The sequence below is a fragment of the Mustela lutreola genome, chromosome 2 (genome assembly GCF_030435805.1).
Source record: "Mustela lutreola isolate mMusLut2 chromosome 2, mMusLut2.pri, whole genome shotgun sequence".
Taxonomy (NCBI): Eukaryota; Metazoa; Chordata; class Mammalia; order Carnivora; family Mustelidae; genus Mustela; species Mustela lutreola.
The window spans coordinates 45,001,346-45,023,791 of NC_081291.1; the positions used below are offsets into that span (position 1 = coordinate 45,001,346).

Genomic DNA, 22,446 nt, shown 5'->3' on the forward strand with positions numbered 1-22,446 from the left:
ATATAAGAGGCTTGAGCTTGAACCAATGGCCAGAGCTGGTATGGGCCAAAATGAACTTGACATCATTCATACCTGAAAAGGGGTATCAAAGTGCCCTCAATGATCTTGAGACCATGGAGCCAGAGGATCCTGTAATTTCCAGAGTGGAAATACAATTTTCCTGAATAGACAGTAAGTTCTCAGAGCAGAGAAAAACCACAGGCTGTGAAGTATGAAAGTGTCTCACTGGTGGAGGCAGAGTTTGTTCTCATTAGGTTTGGTTGAAAGGAATGATACAAGGGAGAAAGGACTCAAAATAGTTGGTTGTCTACAGGAGCACAGGAGTTTTGAGGGCTTGAGGTTTGGAGGGAAAAGGTAACAAGCCAATAAAGAAAGCTTAACATCTGGCCAGATGGAGCAAAAGGAGAATGGCTGTGTTAACCTCTGGGTAGCGAACAGTCCCAAGGCTGTCCTTGCAGAGAAGTCTGTTTTCTGGGGGGAAAAAAAGAAACAAAAATCAAAAACAAGTGTGTTGAAGGATGTGAATCACTCAAATCTGAAATGTATGCAAGTGGTTTTGATGGTTACAGTTCCTCTAAACAAAAGAATGGCATCATGCTTCTGAAACCGAGCTGACTTTTGCAGGCGATAGTTACTGAGGAAGCCTCGGCTCTTTTTTAGAAAAACAAAAATTGTTGGTGTTTTTCTAACTAGTGCAAGGATATGATCTTGCAAAGATGCTGCCTTGTTTAAAATTATGAGAAAGTAGTCCTGATGTGTGTGTGTGTGTGTGTGTGTGTGGTCGGGTGGGAATTTTTGCCATTTGTAGAGAAGTATTTTCCTAAAGTAATTAAGTTTGATTTTTATTTTCCATTCAAACATTTAGAAATTTCACAGCCTATGATATTAAACATTTTTTGTGGCTGTTCACCACAGAGCTGTAGGAGATTTAGCAAGATTTATAGTGTGCTTCTGTTACTTTAGAAATGTTTTGATTATTTTCTAAAAATTGGGACACTCACTCCCTAATTGTGCTTCATCTGTAGAAAAGGGGATTGGATGTTTCACGGGTTAGTCTAGGGTCTGGTCGTTTGACAGATGGGGAAGTCAGATGGGTGTTAAATATGCCTTGTAAGAGGTGATTTTAAAGCTCTGGTGATTTAATTGGTCTTCAAAATAAATGTAAAAATGTTGTAAGTAATAAAGGAAAAGTCTTACATTTAATATGTAAGGATCGTATGTCTCTGTGTATGTTTGCGTGCGTAGAAATCCACCCAACATGCCTGGTAGACAGTTTCTGTGCTACTCTGACTACAGGAACCCCTCAGGATCAAGAAGGTGCTGAGGTTGAACAAAGTGGAAGGAATCCTGACAGGGGGCACATGAGTAGAAAGTAAAGCCCCTGGCAGTGTGTGCTGTGAGCACTTGGCAAATGTTTTGTCTGTACCCAGAGGGGACACAGCTAAGCACAAAGAGGACTTCACAGCATCCTCAGAAGCAGTTGTAAGCAGGTTCTCCTTGCTCACAAACTGCACTCCAGCCCTCTGGGACAGGTTGGGTCAGCAAATGTGAGGTGCAGGTTGAAGCTCTGTGAACTACCTCTAAAATAACTTCCAAGTGAATATGATGGAACAAAAAATGAATTTAATAGCCCTGAAAATTTGGGCAGATTTTAAATGTTAGCAAGCCTTGTCTATTATGCATTGTCAAAGAATCTACTCAATGGATTATCAATAACTGTAGAAGCTTGAGTTAAGTTCTTTCAAATTGCTGTGCAAGTTCTAACAAGCCACTTTACCTCTCTGTGCCTCAGCATTTCCCTGTAAAACTAGATATGATTTCTAAGATACTTTCTAGGTTAGGAAGTCTGTGATCCTATGACACTTCAGTTTAATCTCTCACTCACTCCTGGAAAGCCCTTCGAATTGTCCAGGGACTGAGTGAAATGCAATTTAAATGTCATCTGATGCAAAATATTACTAGGATTTTTCTTTTCTTCCTTTCTCTTTGCTTTCTCTTTCCTTTCCATAGTCCCTTCCTTTCTTCTTCTTTCTCTTTTTCCCTATTCCCTCCCTTTTTACCCTTGTCCCCTGTTCCCTCTCCCCCATTTTTATTAGTGAGTTGTTATAAAATCAAAAAGAAACGAAGTTGGGAATGCCTGTTCTTTTGATCTGTTTGTTTACCTCCTTCTCTTCTGAGAGATCATCAAGGTGTAAATAAGGTATATAATGATGTCATGCTCTGTTGTGTATTAAATTTTAATCCTAGACATGATTTTGCAGAAGGGACCTGAAAGTTATAGATATGAATATATGTGTGTCTAGATTGTTCATATTAATTTCTAAAGTAAGAGAATATCTTGTCTTATAGATTTGAGGTGATTAAACAGGACTTATCCAAGTGTGTTAAGCTAACAATATTTACTTTAAAATTAAAACAAAAACAATTTCACAACTGAGTGTACACTTCAATGTAGTAGGTGCTAAAGAACTAAAGAGCTTGATTAAAAAAAAAAAAAGATGTACCAAAGAAATAGAGTTGACCTTTGAACAATGAAGGTGTTAGGGGCTCTGATCCCCTGCACAGTCAAAAATCTTTGTATAACTTTTGACACCCCCAAAACTTAATTACCAATAGCCTAATGTTGACCAGAAGCGTTACAAGATAACATGAACAGTTGATTGACACATATTTGGCATGTTATATGTCCCTGCACAGTTGAAAATTACACAAACTTTGGACTCCCCCAAAACTGAACTTCCAATAGCTTATTGTTGACCAGAAGCCTTATTGATAATAAAAATAGTTGATTAACATATGTATGTATTATATACTATATTCTTTGTTTTAAGATTTTATTTACTTATTTGACAGAACAAGAGAATGAGCACAAGCAGGAGAAACAGCAGGCAGTGGGTAGAGAGGCAGGGAAAGAGGGAGAAACAGGGGGAGGGGAAGAGGCTGGCCCTCCCAATAAGCAGAGAGCCAGATACAGGGCTTGATCCCAGGACCTTGGGATCATGACCTGAGCTGAAGGCAGACTCTTAACCAGCTGAGCCACCCAGGTGCCCCTATATACTGTATTCTTAAAATAAAGTTAGCTAGAGAAAAGAAAATCATGAGGAAGAGAAGTACATTTACAGGACTATATTTATAAAAAAATAAAATAAAAACACCAATAAGGGGACCTATGTAGATGAATCCTGTTCAAGGATCAGCTGTATATTCCTGACACCATAAAGCAGTGGCTGACCTTGTGGAATTTAAGTCAGATAAAAAAAAATTATGGAAAATGTTATTTGTGGGGCTCTTTCTGTGATCTCAGACTATTTATTGCGAGTGAAGACTCAGTTAAAAACTACAAACTACGAATTTACTAATCTCACTACTGATGAGTCTTGGGCTTCTTGATGTGCTCAAACCAAATTGTGAGTAAATTCCCTTTATATGTCTTTACTACAAATACTAGAAACAGCTAAATTAATTTCAGAATTGGTATTTGTTAGTACTAGGATGGCAGTATTTTTTGCTTCTTTCATTGTTAAATGAAATAAAAATTCGCATTGGCCGGATAACCAGAATGGCACAGAATAATTACAGACTAATATCCTTCCTAATAGTGGACAATATTTATCTCTATTTTTAACAACTAGTATACTTGTAGATGGGTAGTAAGTGCCCATTTGAGAACAGTAATAGCTTGGATTGGCTCCACTTCTTATTCCAGAGCAGAGTAGTGTTAAGGCAGCTTTTAAATGGAAGTTAGAATATTAATTTTTCGCTCAAATTTTACCATTAGGAAATCCCTGTATATGTGGCTTCCTACTCTCAAGTTTGAATATTAATGTTATTCCTTATTGAGCTTGTAGACTATATTTGATGTGATCCATGCAGAGTATAAAATTAATTTTCCAAATCTCATAATATTGGGTAGATAGCCTGGCTTTTCAGGCAGCAGGCCGTGTTGTAAGTAGAATCAGTAACGTGACACAATTCCTCTATTTTATAGTCGTGCATCCTTCCATGACCAAAATGATTTGTACTTATGGACTATTTCTATGCAAAAAATATAATGGTGACAGATAGGTTTGATAATTTGTGGCTTTCAAACCCTTGATTATAAAGTTACCAGGCAGCTCCAGGGGCTCTGCTTTTGGATTTAAACCAGTGCTTCTGATGACTTGAGATGTTCAGTTCAGTATCACTTAGTTAATAGCTCCAATGGTTTTTCAGACTGTTTTATTGTGTAGTTAAAAAGGTAGAGTTGTAAATTGGATTTAGACATGGCTCTGGGTTTTGTACATGGTTTCGCATGTCTTCACCTATATTCCAAAGTAGGAACAAATGTCCTTCTGCATATTAGCATGAAATCTCTCTGTTGTTTCAAGGAAGGAACAGGATGATTTAATACTGAGAGGAGCTATTCAGAAAGAACTGCAAAGGAATAAAGTATTTCTATGGTTAGATATAAAATGCAGGGCTACAGATTCTGAGGATATGACAGAATTTAGAGACGCCGCCTGTGCCAGGCAGTTGGCAAAGGGGACTAAAGGAGACAGATTTAAGTCTCTCCAGAAGGAAACCCTATATCAAGGGATAGAAATGTAAGTGCCCTGGAAAAAAAAAATGTAAATAAGGAAGTGGAGGAATGAGTATATTGTAGTTGAAAGAGATGTGGCTTTCCTACAGAGGAAAATGGTGTGAGGGAGGAAACATATTGAGTTTAAGGACACTGGGACTAATTCCAAAATAGTTGGCATAGGTATTGTTAAGTTACTGTGCAGATTTTTAAGAAATTTACATCAATGATGAGATACAGAGAAAAAGGAATACTCTTGGCACTTAAATGTACTGCCCTGACAAGCTTTAAAAATATAATTATCTTAAATGTAGTGATTGTTATGGTACCAGAGGTAGACTGTCTTATTTCAATGAAGGTTTTTGCAGTATTTTGGATATTGTGTTTACTATGGTAGATATTGGTACACAAGTGTATATGCAAATTGTGTAGCTGTATATGTACTTGGGAGTGAATTGTCTGGATCCTTCTCCCAATGTCTGTGTTTATGATCTCCCCTCCCAAGACATACCCACACACCGTTTATATGTGTTATCCTAAATTGTCGCAGGACATGGGGTAGACGCCTGAGTCCCAGGAGGTTAGTTTTATTAAATCCTTTGACAGCTCAAGAGGTCAATTTAAAATTATTTTTATTGGTTGTAATACTACACAATACTGAATGACTTCTTAAAATCATTTCCTTTCAATTCTCTTCAACTGAGTATGGTGTTGAGATTAATATATTTAGGTCTCCCAAACATTCAGATAAATTCCTTTATCTACTACACATGATCCTCTAAATGAGTCATGACACTAATTGCACACAGTCGTGTGCAAGAACGCACAACTGAGAATTCAGTGCATTTGTATATCTTTCAGACTGGTAGAGTTGCTCACACACAGGCATCATGCCTGACACCAGAGGAGGAAACAACCACCATCTCCCAGAAGAGAACAAATTATGTGTTCAAACATGGTCTCTGGCATCTTTATGATGTGTGTGCTAAGTGTGAATCTGGTAATTTAAGGTGTGTGACTCTTCCTCCCATCCAGCTGTCTGGCTGTTGTTCATGGAGAAGAATAGCAGCAGATTTAGACTGACACGGTCCTTCCCTGGAGTCCCCCTCCACCTCTCCCAGCAGGAATCCACAAGGGTATTAGTTGATTGCTGTTGTTAACCTCTCTTGTAGTATTATATTTCTTGTTGAAAGTATCTTTTGTGGCATGTGAGTACATTTAAGAGATGTGAAACTTGAAAAATGACTTTACGGTTAAACCTTCTTACTTAAATTATGAGGAGAAAAACAGTTCTCAGGCTAACTGATGTTTGTGTCTGTGTATACATCTAAGCTAAAATCTTGGTGAAAATTTTTGTTCATCAAGAGCTGGTTGAATGATTAACATGGTTTTAGTGGTATTTTTTTTCCAGATCATTTTCATATCTTGTAAATGATAGTCAAGATGTTTATGTAAAGTGATAGAGTAAAATATTTCACCTGAGAAACATTTTCAAGTATATGACACTTTTCAGTCTCAAAGTATTCTGGAAGGTAGAGCTAGGAACGTATTTGGAAGTCTGGTGAAGGTTCTGATAATTCTATAAAAGTAACTTTTAATAAAATTTGGACTTCACGTGGGAGTTTTTCTAAAATTGTGAAGCAGATACCTTTGGTGGAATATGTGATAACTTTAGGCAATATCTAGGTAGGTTTTTTAATGAATGTGTTAATGGAAAAATATGTAATTTATAAATAAAATACATTTTATAGATATAATTGCTTAGGACAAGGCTGAGATGTTTTTTTATTTTTTAATTTATTTTATTGATTTTATTTATTATTTTTTTTTTGATAAGCACTTCTAGAACTCATTGTTGAATATGGCAGACTGTGTCTCATGCAAGTGACACTGCCATAGGTTATTTCCTGTATGTTCAAGGATGGCCAGCCTAGCAAACAAGGAGATAGGGACTGGAAATCATGGGATTTCCAATCTGAAGTTATCTACAGATTGCCTCGTCTGTCTCTCTTCTAATGGGCTTGGATACTTACCCAAGATAAAATGGTGGTCTGGTAGTATGACTAGGAATGGAGCCTAGTGTTTCCAGAGCTCCATATGGTGCTCTTTCCCTGACAAGAGACTGACTCTTGAGTTTCTCTTCAGATTTTATGCACATTTCATGATGTAGGAACTCTGAGAGCCAGAGAATCAAAAAACAAAGGCCTGTAGAAGCCAGACTGAAAACATGAATGAATGAAGTAGACCACGGGTCAGAAAATAAGTAATCCACAGGGTCATGTCAGAATAGCATGTAAGTGTTCCTCCTACGTACTATTGTTACATAGGATTGTGAGTCTAGTGTTTCCACATGTCCAAAACTTTAAATGTTATTAATTTTTAAATGTTGGAAGCCAAAACAAAGCCATCTGATCCATACTCATGCAGTTTGCATCCTCTGTTAAAAGATATTTGAAAACTACTCAGTGATGGGGGAGAAACCATGGGCTTTTACAGCATGAGGTAGCATGTAGCCTACCTACAAGATGAAAAGTACATTAACAATGCATTCTATGTACTTTCAGGGAGGAATTTAAAAGAACAGAACAAAGCATACTGGGATTCCTGTAAAGCTTGTTTTTAACAATATCAGGTCTCATGAGTTGTCCGTTTGTAGAGGTCAAATTTAAGAAGTCATATTTTACTGATAAAAAGATGAAGTAGATCACACAGATTTCAATAAATAAACATATTTTTCTATACCTCAGTAATTTAGTTTAATACACTACAATTGTAGTTATTGGTTTTATTAACATGTAGTATTTTTCTTTGATTTTTATTTGGCACTAAAGTTGCCCAACAGAATTTATACTGCTTTAAAAGGGATAAGTAGATAATTCATTTCTTTTTTTTTTTTCCTTCCCTTCCCTTCTCTTCCCTTCCCTTCTCTTTCTCTTTCTTTCTTTCTTTCTTTCTTTCTTTCTTGCTGTTTAACTTTCTGTAGACTCTCACTGAGTATGTATCTAATCAAGCAAGTAGAGGAAATCTGCAGACGTTTTGATCACATTTGAGAGACAAAATGATGATCTCATTTCTGCTTGTTTTGACTTCAAGACACAGCCTATATACTATTCAGTTTTACATAAGATATTTCAGAAGTTATACCTGGTAAAGGAACAAAGAGCACGTGCTTTGATGTTTAGGCATAGATGTTTTCCTTTCAGACCTGTGTGGCTGACAGAATTAGCCGGTTAGGTCCACCTTCAGGACTGCTGTCTTACATCCATTCATTCTTTAAAAATTATTAATTAAATGTCAACTATTTACCTCACCCTCTTTTACGGTATAGGGATACAGCACTGAACAAAACAACTAAAAAATTGTTTCCCTTATCCAACTAAATGCATTCTAATTGGGCATCTATCTGTGAAGAAGAGGGAAGGGCATGTTCTGTAGGCAACCCCTGGGATCTGTAACAGTCTCCACTGCTTCCTTTAGCTCCTTTGTCTCTTTGCTCCAGTTACAAGTCCTGTGTTCTTAAAGTTGATCCTATACGACCCATATGAAGTGGGTGAATAAAACAATCTTCCAGATATTTTTGTGGACCCAAATTTGGTTGGCCTATAATAGCTGAGTGATTGGGTCAAACTCTTCGTTTATGACTAGGTATTTGTGATTAAGCCACCACGTTACCAAGGCAGCTCTCCCCCTCTGTTTGCTTCTAAGAGAAAAGCTGACCTCCACCTCCCCAACAGGTTCCTCACAGATGCTTTCCTTTCTACCTGCTTTAAAAGATTGAGTTGAGCAAGCAGACTAATTTGAAACCTATTTATAACCCTGTTTATACCCTCAATATGGGTATAGCAATCCCTCCCTCCCTAGGATATGTTCTTGAATAGAGTTGAATTAATATGTGGAGAAACATTTTGAGCTTTTTGGAATAAGGTGTTTTATAACTGCAGAGTGCTGTTTGTATTAAAAATAATAATTTGTAAGTAAATATTATAGCAACTAGGTGCAAAGGGACTCTTAGTAGACTCTTACATTTTAATGTGTAAAAAGAAAATTGGTACTAAAATATATAGTATCTGTCTGCCTTATAATTTCTTTCCCAAAGGCTATTCACTTCTCTTTCCCTTATAACTTCCTTTTAGGTAACACAGGAGCTTACCTAAGCTTTGAAGTAGCCAGTTAGAGGCACTTATGGAGTAGATGACAGTTTGGTCTTTTTTTTTTTTTTTTTTTTTTCTGATTTTTGAGGGCTGAGAACTCTGCAGTGACTAATTGTGGGGGTGTCTGATGTCATATTTTTCAGAGGTAGAAAAGTGGTAGTTCCTTTTACCAGAGAGCTAGCTCTGAGCTTCAGTAAAGTGGTCTGGACCTCATCCTAGGAAACTGAGTGGGATGGTTGTTAATGTTCAGAGCCTTCAGGCTCAATGGCTTTCTAACTCTACTCCCTCAGTTAAACAGAGCAGTCAAGGATTTATTTCATTGTTAATAGTCAGGCATATCATCTATTGACATAACTGGATTTGGTAAGCATGTGGTTTCCCTAAACAGCTATTATATACACTGGCCAATTCAAAGTATATGACCTTACCCACCATCACAATACAAGCTCTATGCCTTTAATGGTTTAGAAGTACCGCCTTCTTTATTTTATTACATTTTTACATATTTAATTTTTTTCTTTTTTTTTAAAGTTCTAGTATAGCTGACACACCGTGTTAGTTTTCAGTTTTGCAATATAATGACTCGATAATTCTATACATTACTCAGTGCTTATCATGATAAGTATGCTGTTAATCCCCTTTACCTATTTCTCCCTTCCTCCTCTATACTTTTAGTAATCATGTTTGTACAAACACTGCCTTCCTATACAGAGTTACAGCATGCCTCAGCATTAAATTGATATACTATTTTAACATTAAAGATCTATACTCAGTATTAACAAGGTTGTTGCATTTTCCACAGAGACTCTCACAGATGATGTAGTCTTAAATATCAATTGATTTAGAATATCTCTTAACCTGACATCAATATTGAGGCTTTAGCAAAGCTCTCACATGAGAGATCGGTTGTGTTGAACTTTTAATTAATTTAGCAATACAGAATGAATTGTGTTATATTACATTTCTTTTCTCATGTTAATATTACTTAATAGCCATTAGTAGTAAGAAACATGTTATTTTAGTGGTCCAAGAGTTCAAATAGTAGATAATGTCTCTGGTAGGAAAATGGTCAACAGTGCTTCTCAAGCATTAATGTGTGAAAATACAGATTCTGACCTAGTGGGATGCAATGAGGATTGAGATTCTGAATTTATAATTAGCTCTAAGATGACATTCAGGTTTTGGGTTTGTATCACATGAGAGAAATATGAGTAAAGACCAATTTGAATTCCCTCTTCAGCACACATTGAATTTTATAACTAAGGAATTCTTTCTTGGGCATCTTTTTTTTTTTCCTTCCCCTCAACTTTTTCTCACTGTATTGGTATTTGAAATATGAAAAATATATTAGGTCAACAGTTTCTATCAGACTGTCAAGTTAAAAGTTGGTGTCTGATTTTCTGTTTCACTGCTTTATGCCTTCAATCTTTTGCTTTCTATTCTAAGTCGATCTGGTAGATCTTTGCCTGGCACCCAAGTCTTATGGTTAGTTATTTCAGGACATGTAAAGTAAAAAATTTTTAATGTTGTAACTAGGACAGATGTTTCTCCAGAATCTTAGGAATTGCGATATATACTAGAGATAGGACAGGTAAGCCCATAGGAAGTATTCTGAAGTTTTATGAATGATACTATTGTTTGTTTCTTTTTCTTTTATCCTTCAGTTATGAAAGTGAAATGTAGGCTTTTCTAATTTATGCATGCTCTAGTTTCCTATACAGTGTTTATTTCCCCTTGGTAACATTGCATATTATGTTGCTGCTAGTCATGACAACTGTTGGGGACGTGAGAGTCCTTTCTTTTTTAAACTTTCCTCCATTTGTGACATGATGACAGCTGTCATGGGAATAGGGAAAGATAGAGCAATTTTTCAGAGTCCATCAAATGAAAGTACATTTATTGCTGTAACTTAATGAAAGTTGCTTCACTGTGACATGTGTCAGAGTCTTTGTGATGCAAGTGTGGAAGGATCTTTTCTGAAAGATTTATGCCTCAAGTCTGGATTTGAGCTGAAAGGACATGACCTTAGCTTCGAACTTACAGAAGGCTACCCCTGTAATAAAATCCAGAGTCAGTATGAAGAGTCAGGAAGGTAAAGGATAAACAACAACACAGAGCTTCTTTCCAAGAGGTGCATTTATCATGAACAGGGTATGTATGTCTCCTCCACTTTATTTTACCCAGAGTCCTCAGAAAATAGGTGGATATTTAGATTGTCATCTGGATACTTAGAAATCGAGTTTAATGCCTGCCTTCTTTAATTTTCAAAAAGTAATCTTTATTTTATAAAAATATACATGTATTTCCTCATTTTGAAAGGATATTTCTATTACAAAATCCACTGTGAATGTGTGGCATTGTTGAAGAGATTGTGAAAATTAAGAATGATAATTAAGTCTCTCTGCTTGACTTATTTCACTCAAGTAAATATTTATTAAATTGCTTTACTGAGTTATTCATTCATAGTCAATATAATTAACACATTTAAGATGTAGATGAGTGTTGTCAGTATATTGAGTTGTACGACCATTACCACAATCAATTTTAGAATATATTTATCATCTCCAAAAGAAACCTAGTACCTGTTAGCAGTTCCTTCTACTTTCTTCTAAACCCTCCCTTAACCCTAGAAAAGCACTCATCTATTTTTTGTCTCTATGGATTTAATTCTCCTGGATATTTCATATAAATGGGATTATTTTATATAGAAGCTCGTATGTAAACTGACTTCTTAGAATCATGTTTTCCAGGTTTATCCATGTTGCAGTATTTATCAGTACTTCATTATTTTTTTAATTGCCAAATAATATTCCATTGTGTTGGCATACCACATTTATCTATCCATTCCTCTGATAATTGACATTTGAGTTGTTTTAGCTTTCTTAGGCTGTTACAAATAATGCCCATAAGAGCATTCATTTACAATTCATTCATTTGGACATATATCAAAGAGTAGCATTAACTGAAGATTTTTTTACAAATATATGTGTACATTTCACCAACACTGAAGAAATAGTGGATATTTTTTAAAAAGGCAATCTGTAGAATAAAAGAAAATGCTTTTCAGTGAATAATTCTACTGATCTAAATAATCTTTTTTCAAATTATTTTTTAGTCTCTAGAAAATAAATATTTCCTAAAAGTTTAGTCCCTTCATTCCAAATTCAGTAGTGGCCTACCACACGAGGATTAAAGATTTGAATACAAGACAAGAAGTTAAATTGCCTATAAAAAGTAAAAACAAGGAATGTGTCCCTTCTACTTACTAGGAGCAAGATACATAAACTTGAATAAAGAAATTTATAGTAGTATGCCTGGCTGGCCCACTTGGTAAAGCATACAACTCGATCTCAGGATTGAAAATTCAAGCTCCATGTTGGGTGTAGAAATTGATTTAAAATATAAAATAAAATCTTAAAAAAAAAAAAAGAATATCTCCAAAATAATTTAGTGAACATTCAGGGAAAAAAAGAAGGAGAAGGAGAAGAAAGAAAGAAACTCAATCTCAGTTCAGCTTTCAGTGGCTTAAAATATTTGCATTGTAGGATAGGCAACTGTGGGTGAGCTCTGTCAACCATTTTGTAGTATCTGAAGACATAAAAATGTATCAAGTTTGTATTTTCTCATCCCTGAAAGTGGCAGCTGAAGTCAGAAAACATAGGTCATGCCCATCTTGGAATTAGATCTTTACTATGTATCACTAAATATAAGAACCCAGAACAGAACACCTATTAGAGAGGAAGCTGAATCAATGCACTGGGGATAGTGATGTTATTAATGCAGCATGCACCTTGGAAAGCTGTTTGGATTGCATTTGATTACCACTCCTGTGTATTTGCTGTTTTGCAAGTATTCAATGGGGACTGCTTTTTCTTTTTCCAATTGAAAATAGATGAGAGGAAGAATATAAACATGTTAGTGATCTGAAATAAAGATAAGATACTTTGACAAAAATTATCATCCTTGACCTGAATGTTGAAAGATAGTACAAAAAAATCATATGAAAAAAATAATTATATGACATATAATACATCATTTATTTAATATGCTCTAAAATAAAACAAGCAAGTATTTGACTTAAAATACAGATTATTGCCATGTCTTTATTAATTTTTTTATGTTTTTATTATAATTTTTTTTTTTAGTAATCTCTATATTCCATGTAGGGCTCAAAAGCACTGTCTCAAGACCAAGAGTTTCATGTTCTTTTAACTGAGCCAACTAGGCACCCCTGCCATGTCTTTGTTGTAAATGGTGTAGTTTTTTTTTCCATTTTATTTTATTTCTTTTCAATATTCCAGCATTCATTGTTTATGCACCACACCCACTGCTCCACCCAAATACCCACCACCAGGCTCACCCAACTTCCCACCACCCTCCCCTCCAAAACCCTCAGTTTGTTTCTTAGAGTCTACAGTCTCTCATGGTTCATCTCCCCCTCCAATTTCCTCCAACTCCCTTCTTTTCTCCATCTCTCAATAGCCTCTGTGTTATTCTTTATGCCCCACAAGTAAGTGAAACCGTATGATAATTAAGTCTCTCTGCTTGACTTATTTCACTCAGCATAATCACTTCCAGTCCTGTCCATGTTTATACAAAAGTTGGGTATTCATCCTTTCTGATGGAGGCATAATACTCCATTGTATATATGGACCATATCTTCTTTACCCATTTGTCCAATGAAGGGCATCTTGGTTCTTCCCACAGTTTGGGGACAGTGGCCATTGCTGCTATGAACTTTGGGGTACAGATGGCCCTTCCTTTCACTACATCAGTTTCTTTGGGGTAAATATCCAGTAGTGCAATTGCAGGGTCATTGGGAAGCTCTTTTTTTAATTTCTTAAGGAATCTCCACACTGTTTTCCAAAGTGGCTGCACCAACTTGCATTCCCACCAACAGTATAAGAGGGTTTCCCTTTCTCCACATCCTCTCCAACACATGTTTTTTACTGTCTTGTTGAGTTGGGCCATTCTAACTGGTGTAAGGTGTTATCTCAATGTGGTTTTGATTCGAATCTCCCTGATGGCTAATGATGATGAATATTTTTTTCATGGGTCTGTTAGCCATTTGTATTGTCTTCTTTGGAGAAGTGTTTGTTCGTATCTTCGGCCCATTTTTTGACATGTTTATCTGTTTTGTGTGTGTTGAGTTTGAAGAGTTCTTTGTAGATCTTGAATATCAGCCCATTGTCTGTAGTTTCATTTGCGAATACCTTCTCCCATTCCGTGGATTGCCTCTTTGTTTTGTTGACAGTCTCCTTTGCTGTGCAGGAGCTTTTTATCTTGATGAAGTCCCAAAAGTTCATACTCGCTTTTGTTTCCTTTGCCTTTGGAGACATGTCTTAGAAGTTGCTATGCCCAGTGGTAAAGAGGTTACTGACTATGTTCTCCTCTAGGGTTTTGATAGATTCCTGCCTCACATTGAGGTCTTTTACCCATTTCAAGTTTATCTTTGTGTATAGTGTAAGAGAATGGTTGAGTTTCATTCTTCTACACATAGCTGTCCAATTTTCCCAGCACAATTTATTGAAGAGACTGTCTTTTTTCCACTGTGTATTTTTTCCTGCTTTGACAATAGCGTTGAGAGGCCATATCTGGGCTCTCTACTCTGTTCCACTGGTCTGTGTGTCTGTTTTTGTTCCAGTAATTGTGTGTTATTTTAAAGTTGTTGAACAAGAAGTAGAAAGATGTATTAGTTTACATTTTTCAAAATCTGTCACTAGTATTTTGTTGTTTTGTTTACTTTTCATTTTGGAGATTCAAATGTCTTCCATTTAATAAATATTTTTACTGGGCGCCTGGGTGGTTCAGTGGGTTAAGCTGCTGCCTTCGGCTCAGGTCATGATCTCAGGGTCCTGGGATTGAGTCCCGCATCAGGCTCTCTGCTCAGCAGGGAGCCTGCTTCCCTCTCTCTCTCTCTCTCTCTCTGCCTGCCTCTCCATCTACTTGTGATCTCTCTCTGTCAAAAAAATAATAAAATCTTTTAAATAAATAAATAAATATTTTTACTAATAAATATGTGATCTGTAACACAATTGGTATTGGCTCTTAGTTTTCTGAAATGATTGAAAATGTATATTCAGAGCTGACTGTGGCAGATAAACTGAGTAATGAAGGAGATGTTTGAGTAATATCATTTGATTCCATGTTTTTGTAGTGATGGATTATATATACAGAATATGTGGAATTAGAAATTAATTATTTTAGTAATTTTTGTGTATTTTAGTAAGCTTTTCACTTACACTCTCACCTACATGTTTGACAAATTTTACCCATGTCTGGAGCTATGGGTGTTTTTCTCCAATTACCTACCTCCCTTCCATACCCATCTCCTCTCCCCACACTCCTTTCTGTCAACCTTCTCAGTTCTGTCTCAAAATTTATTCTCAGAGACACTGAGAATACCCTGTGCCAGTAGTATTAGGAGTGTTAGCTAGTGTTAGAGAATTAAAAGAAGCTGGTATTTCTGCAGAATGTCAAATAGTTTCTCCTAGGTCCTATAGCAAGTATAAAGGACAAATCCTTTAAATGGCTAAAATTTTCATACTTGGAAAAATATATCAAAGTAGGAGTCATTCCTAGCAACTGTATTTTTAAAAATCACAGTTTTCAAAGTAGAAATTGAGAAATAAGGGAAATATAAAGTCAACTAGTTTTTAAACTTCTCATGTCATACATAGGTAACTAGGAGATAAAGAATCTAAGCATAGATATATATCATTTTCTAATGAACTTGATTTACAAAAGCATAAATGGAGATCAGAATAATTATTCATCACAAAACAAAACTTTTTCACCTTCTTAAAAGAGTAACTACAATAGTCTGCTTACTCTTTCTCTATTACATTCATCCACTGCTTCTACTTTGGTAGGAAAAAGATATGTATCCTCCTGGTTTGTTTTCTTTAATATCCCCATGAATATGGATATGTGCACAGAGGGTGGGAGAGGACTATGGGAAAGGAGATCATATTATTCTGAAATAAAGGTGGCACTCATAGTCTTAAAAGTGTCCTGAAGGTACTAATGGGGCAGAATACTACGAATCAGAACAGCCCTAGACATTGGTTTGTACAATCTTTGTACAAAACTCCAGGTTTTGAGACCTATTTCCACTGTTGACTTTGTTTGTTGACCTTGGCCATGTGACATGTTAATGACATGTTCTGGACTTTGGTTTCTTCCTTAGAAAATGGAGAAGTTAGGACTGCTTCATCTTAAGGTTTGTTCCAATTCTGGCATTCTTTTAGAATGAGTCTGCTTCTAGCAGCAGTGTGAGTGCAGTAGGAATTGATGCTTTCTTGCAGAAAGTGCAGAACAGGAAACCTTAGCCATGCATTGCTGATTTCATTTTTGGTCATCACAGGTCCCTTGACACTGTTGTACAGCTGAAGGCCATGATCTAAGAGACTTGGCCTAAGTAAACTTTTTATATAAAGGTCCTTTAATTGTTTACCTCGTCCTCCTTTTTGCTTCCTAGCCTGTTACCTTAGAAATATCTGTTAAAAGCCACCATTTTACTCTTTAGGACTGGTACTAAATTAGGAAACAAACAAATATTTCTTCTTGTAGAAACATCCTTGGAATTTAGAGGTAGGATTAAGTCATTGTCTGGACATGTGTACAAAGATTTAGATTTCTTTAATGAAAAACAGTGTTGGGGAGATGAAGATCTTCATACCTCAGCTTATTCTATCCTAGTAAGCAATGAAAACTCTCTAAGCCTTGCTTCATTTGTTAGGTATCTATATGAAAACAAGTGTTAGATTTTTTTTTTTTTTAAGATTTTATTTATTTAGTTGACAGAAAGAGACACAGTAAAATAGGGAACAGAAGCAGAGGAAGTTGGTGAGGGAGAAGCTGGCTTCCTGCCTAGCAGGCAGACATATGTGGGGCTGAATCCCAATTGCTGGGACCATGACCAGAGCCACCCAAGCGCCCCTGTTGGATCTTTCTTATGTCCTTTCTGATTCTCTTCTTGTGAAATTGTTTGAAATAAGATTAGCTATCAAATTTGTAGATAATTTTTTTTAGTGTTCTTTCCTAAGAGCTAGTACCCCAAAGATGCCTTTCCATCTTGAATTTCAAAAATGAGAGCAACTTAATATAGTATTCCTGATGATATATCTTTATTCACAGTTACATACATTGTCCTCCCCCTTTTAATTCCAATCTCAGTTCTTTCTAAAACTTTTGGTCTCTGATGATGAAATCCTGCTGTTTTTCTTTTTCCAAAGATTTGTCTCTTTCTCACTTTAAGACTCCATTGTTGCATTTCCTTTTATTTGATCATAGGCTTTTTCTTTGCTTTTTCTCAAATAATCAGTAGACTTTCTTATATTCATTCTTATTTTCAACCATTTCTAGGAAGGTGTTCTGACTTTCTTGTAAAGGCATGTACATACCCTTGTCTCTCCAGATAGTTGTTTATTTCCTGATCACAGCATTTAGTGATTCTTTCACATCCAATTTCATTCATTGATGAAATCCTTCCATTACAAGATATAATCTGTTCTTATCTACCCCTTAATTTTGTAAAGAGGATACCTGTGTCTTTATGTTGGATATCAAAGGAAACTATGATTGATATACATTTTGAAGTCATTTCTTCTATTATTTTGGAGTTAGATTTTGATGGTGTGTCATCGAACATGCAGCATGTGGGCATAACCCTACCTACAAAAACAGAGCTATCATTCATAAAATGCTACATTGATGGCCACTTCCTCCATTGACTTGTAAAAAAGAACCTGATATACACAAAGATGAAATCATTAAAACAAATGAACAGAGGCACCTGGGTGGCTCAGTGGGGTTAAGCCTTTGTCTTCAGCTCAGGTCATGATCTTGGGGTCCTGGGATCCAGCCCCTGCATCGGGCTCTCTGCTGGGCGGGGAGCCTCTTTCTCCCTCTTTCTCTGCCTGCCTCTCTGCCTGCTTGTGATCTCTGTCTGTCTAATAAATAAATAAAATCTTTTAAAAAAAATGAACAAACACCAAATAGCACTGATATTTTTTTTAAATGGCACCGATAATAGTATAACCATGTTATGAAATATAATTCAACCTGAGTGAAACCAAAACTGATATGTCTGAGATTGTGATACGTTATTGACCTATTTCAAGCATAATTTTCCCAAATTACATTTATGAAGAAAATAAATTCTGTGGTATATTACTATAAGATCTCAGTGGTGGTTAAGTCCTTGCCATAAAGTAACAGTGTTTCTTGGGCATGTATTGTCAACTGATAGAATTTAAATCGAGACTTTTTTTCTATATTAATCTTAGAAAAATCTCTTAAGTCTGTAGTTAACTTATAATAACCTATAATGTGATCATATATTGCCTATTCTATATAATAAACAAATATAATAAAGTAACATAACCCATCTTTAAGAAGTCTACATGAGAGGAGATCCGTTAGAACATTGGATGGCTTGGCTAGAGCATATACCTAAATTAAGGCAGGGTATGTTTACTATGTCTTTTGCTTTTCACGAATCTGAACTGCTCTAAAATTCTTTGTGCAGTTTAATTTTCATTACCAAATAAATATGTATGTAGATCTTGTTAAAATTAAGATGTATTTGAATATATTAAAAAAATTTCTTCCTAGGATATGCTGGATACACTGTGATAAAACATCACAGGCACATACACAATCAAGAAAGAAAACAAAACAAACCAGAAGCTACATGCATGAACCCCAGTACAGGGGGCTGCCGACCCTTCCCTTGAGGTTACCTTTTTCTCAGACATTCACCTCTCAGGGTGAATGAATGAAACTTCATAAGAAGTTTTAAGAACTTGCCTTCTGGCATAGCTAGACTGATCATTGTCTGAGCTAAATTGGTCTTACCCTGTTCACCTGGATCACTTGTCTTGGCTATCATTTGAATGACTTGGTCATGGTAACCACTACATGAAGATCATGATGTTGATCACCATGATGGCATCTTTGACAACATGCAATACCAGAATATTTTGATATCCTGGTTCTTTAACAGCTGTTGATTTGGTTCCAGTTTGGGGGCCCCTTTGTGAGCCTTAATGCGGTAAAAGACTTTACTTGCAAGTGTTACATTTTCATCAGTCAACAGTGAAAAGTGGAGATGCTATGCTGTGGAGTTCCTTCAAGGACTTCTCTGGTCTGTATCATCATGGTTCTTCCCTGACTGTGAAATCATTGCCTGCTGCTGTCCCCAATGCCAATTCTCAGAAAATTTGTACTGAATTCACTCATTTGGGAATATCAAGGGCTTCTCTTCCAAACCCCCGCCCCCACATTGGCCACATCATCATTTTCATCTAGAGATGCATTGGCTTAGGAGTCATCCAAAATAAGTAAATTAAATCCAGTGTCATCATTGCTTGCCAAATGCAATACATTGTCAAATGTACAGTTGATCCCTTGAACAACATGGGTTTAAACCACACTTCTTGGATCACAACATGTACACTTTTAAGAATATTGCCTCAAGGGGAAAAACGTCTGTCTAAGTAATAGTCTCTAACTGATGGAAAATGCAAGTAGCATCTAAAGGATAATGTTAACATATAAGACCTAACTTAGGAGAAAATCTGAAGCCAAGTCCAGTCAGTATGGCTTTAAGAAGGAAAAGGGATACAGCAGTGAATTAATGAAGCACAGCTGACTCTTGAACAACACGGGGGATAGGGACTCTCCACTTACACTGTTGTAAATCCGAGTATAACTTCAGACTCAAACTTAATTAACTATGTGTTGAGAGATACTGACTTCATAACTTACATGGACATCTTTACATCTTTCATTTCAATAATCAGTATTCTTGTGGCCAGTTTACTTACTCATACTCATAAATTTCCTGCCTATTGAGAGATAATACATTTAGAGTGAAAAAAATTTAAATAGGCTGGTATTTCTCAATTTTTGTCCATTAGTTTCTCCTATGAGAAGTTAAAGGGACAAATTCTTTGATTTGGCTAAGGTGTTCATACTAGAGGGAAAAAAAAAAACTCAGAGTGATATTTCTCTAAAAACTCAATTGACTTGACACTTTGCTGAGAGCAAAGGGCAATCTTATCCCAACCTTCAGGATCCTTTAAGTCTACTTTAACATATACAAATCCCTTTGGAAACTTCCTTTATCTCTCCCCCTGCCAGATATGTGCCAGATACAATTATCCCTCAAGCATATGACCCACTGATATACATCTAAAAGGTTTAATGACTAGGGTTTACTTTAGACAGTAATAAATGACCTTTACCCAACAGTAGCTAGCTCCCTCAAGATCCTGGAAAACTTGCTTCAGATTTCCTTAGAGCACACCCCTACAACCACGTTATCAGTTTTAAAGTATATAATGTCCCATTCCTTAAGATCCTAGTGCAGCTCTTTCTGCCCACAGGTCCTGTCCCTATGCTTTAATAAAACCACCTTCTTGCACTGAAGATACCTCAAGAATTCTTTCTTGGTCTTGGGCTCAAACCCTAATGTCTTTCCTGCATCAACAGTTGTCATTAAAAGTTGATTAATGGAGAAAATATAGTTTCATGAAATCAATTAATTTTAAAACTTCTCACATTACACATAGGTAACTGGGAGAAAAAGAGTCCAAGTGTAAATGTATTCCATTTACAAATTACTTGGTTTATGAAAACATAAGTGGGGATCAGAGTAATTATTCATCACAAAACTTGTATGCCTTCTTAAAAGAGTAACTACAATAATCTGTATACTCTTTCTCTAGTACATTCATCAGCTGCCTCTATTATTTTTTTTTAATTTTATTTATTTATTTGACAGACAGAGATCACAAGTAGGCAGAGAGGCAGGCAGAGAGAAAGGAAGCAGGCTCCCTGCTGAACAGAGAGCATGATGTGAGGCTCCATCCCAGGACCCTGGGATCATGACCTGAGCCAAAGGCAGAGGCTTACCCCACTGACCTACCCAGGTGCCCCACGCTGCCTCTATTTTGATAGGAAAAAGATTTGTATCCTCCAGAAGTTTGTTTTCTTTAATATCCCCATGAATATGGATATGTGCACAGAGGGTGGGAGAGGACTATGGGAAAGGAGATCATATTATTCTGAAATAAAGGTGGCACTCATAGTCTTAAAAGTGTCCTGAAGGTACTAATGGGGCAGAATACTACGAATCAGAACAGCCCTAGACATTGGGTTGTATAATCTTTGTACAAAACTCCAGGTTTTGAGACCTGTTTCCACTGTTGACTTTGTTTGTTGACCTTGGCCATGTGACATTAACTGTTCTGAACTTTGGTTTCTTCCTTAGAAAATGGAGAAGTTAGGATTGCTTCATTTTAAGATTTGTTCCAATTCTGGCATTCTTTTAGAATGAGTCTGCTTCTAGCAACAGTGTGAGTGCAGTAGGAATTGATGCTTTCTTGAAGGAAGTGTTGAACAGGAGACCTTAGCCGTGCATTGCTGATATGAACTCTGGTTTCCTTTTTGTCATCACAGGTCCCTTGACACTGTTGTACAGCTGAAGGCCATGATCTAAAAGCCTTCACCTAACTTTAACTTTTTTACCTAAATACCCTCTAAAATTTTAATTGGTTACTCTGTCCACCTTTTTACATCCTATCCTGTCACCTTAGAAATGTCTGTTAAAAGCTGTCATTTTACTTTGGCACTAAATGAGAAAAAAAATTTTTTTTTTCATTTCTTTTATTGTCATCTCCTTGTGGAAGTATATTTTGAATTTGATGGTAGTATTAAGTCATTGTGTGGACATGTGTATAAAGATTTAGATTTCTTAAATGAAAAACAGTGTTCGAGAGATGGAGATCTTCATATTTCAGCTTATTCTGTCTCAGTAAGCAAAGAAAACTCTCCAAGCCTTGCTTCATTTGCTAAGTATCTATATGATAATCAGTATTGAAACCTTATTAGGTCCTTTCTGGTTCTCTTCTTGTGAATTGTTCAAAATAGGAGTGGCTAGCAAATTTATAGATCATTTTTTTTAGTGTTCCTTTTTTTTAAAAAAAAGATTTTATTTATTTTTTTTATTTAACAGACAGAGATCACAAGTAGGCAGAGAGGCAGCACAGAGAGAGAGAGAGAGAGAAGCAGGCTCACCACTGAACAGAGAGCCTGATGTGGGGCTCGATCCCAGGACACTGGGATCATGACCTGAGTTGAAGGCAGAAGCTTAAACCCACTGAGCCACCCAGGCGTTTTTTTTTTTTTTTCCTCTTTTTCAAATAATCACTTGATTTTCATATTTTCATTCTTTTTTTTTCACCCACTGCTTGGAAGGTATTCAGACTTTTGCTGGGGAGGAAGAATTTCCTTCACCTTTTGAGTTCCTTCTAGCTGGACTAAGAATCAAACTGATATGAGACAGATTAACAGGAGAAAATACAATTTAATAGGGCACCTATGGGAAATCTACACAGATATGGAAATTCCAATGACAGTCAGACAACATGAAGCTTATAAGAGCTAAGGAGAAGAGTAGGAGTCTGAGCATCCCAAAGGGAGAAAGACTATTAGGAGCAGGTGAGAAGAGATGTTTGGAAAACAAAGGTTTGCTCTATTATGTAGATACTTTTTTGGGGGGGGGGCGGGGTAAGGAGGAATGTCTGTAATTACTCTCTTCCTGGTATTAGCAGGCAGTTGGGAGTGAGGGGACAGGTAAAGAGCTTTTCCTAAACCTTCTGAGTTCTGATTGCTTTTAACTGGAAATGATGACTATGCCAAAGTGGCCCATACTGGGGCCCCTACATC

General features: G+C 36.3%; 1 protein-coding gene across 8 annotated transcripts in view; it reads left to right on the forward strand.

Moving 5' to 3' along the window:
- Positions 1–22,446, forward strand: part of LOC131824150 (contactin-4) — a 938,389-nt gene that overhangs the window by 388,521 nt on the left and 527,422 nt on the right. The gene's annotated exons all lie outside the window — the stretch shown is intronic.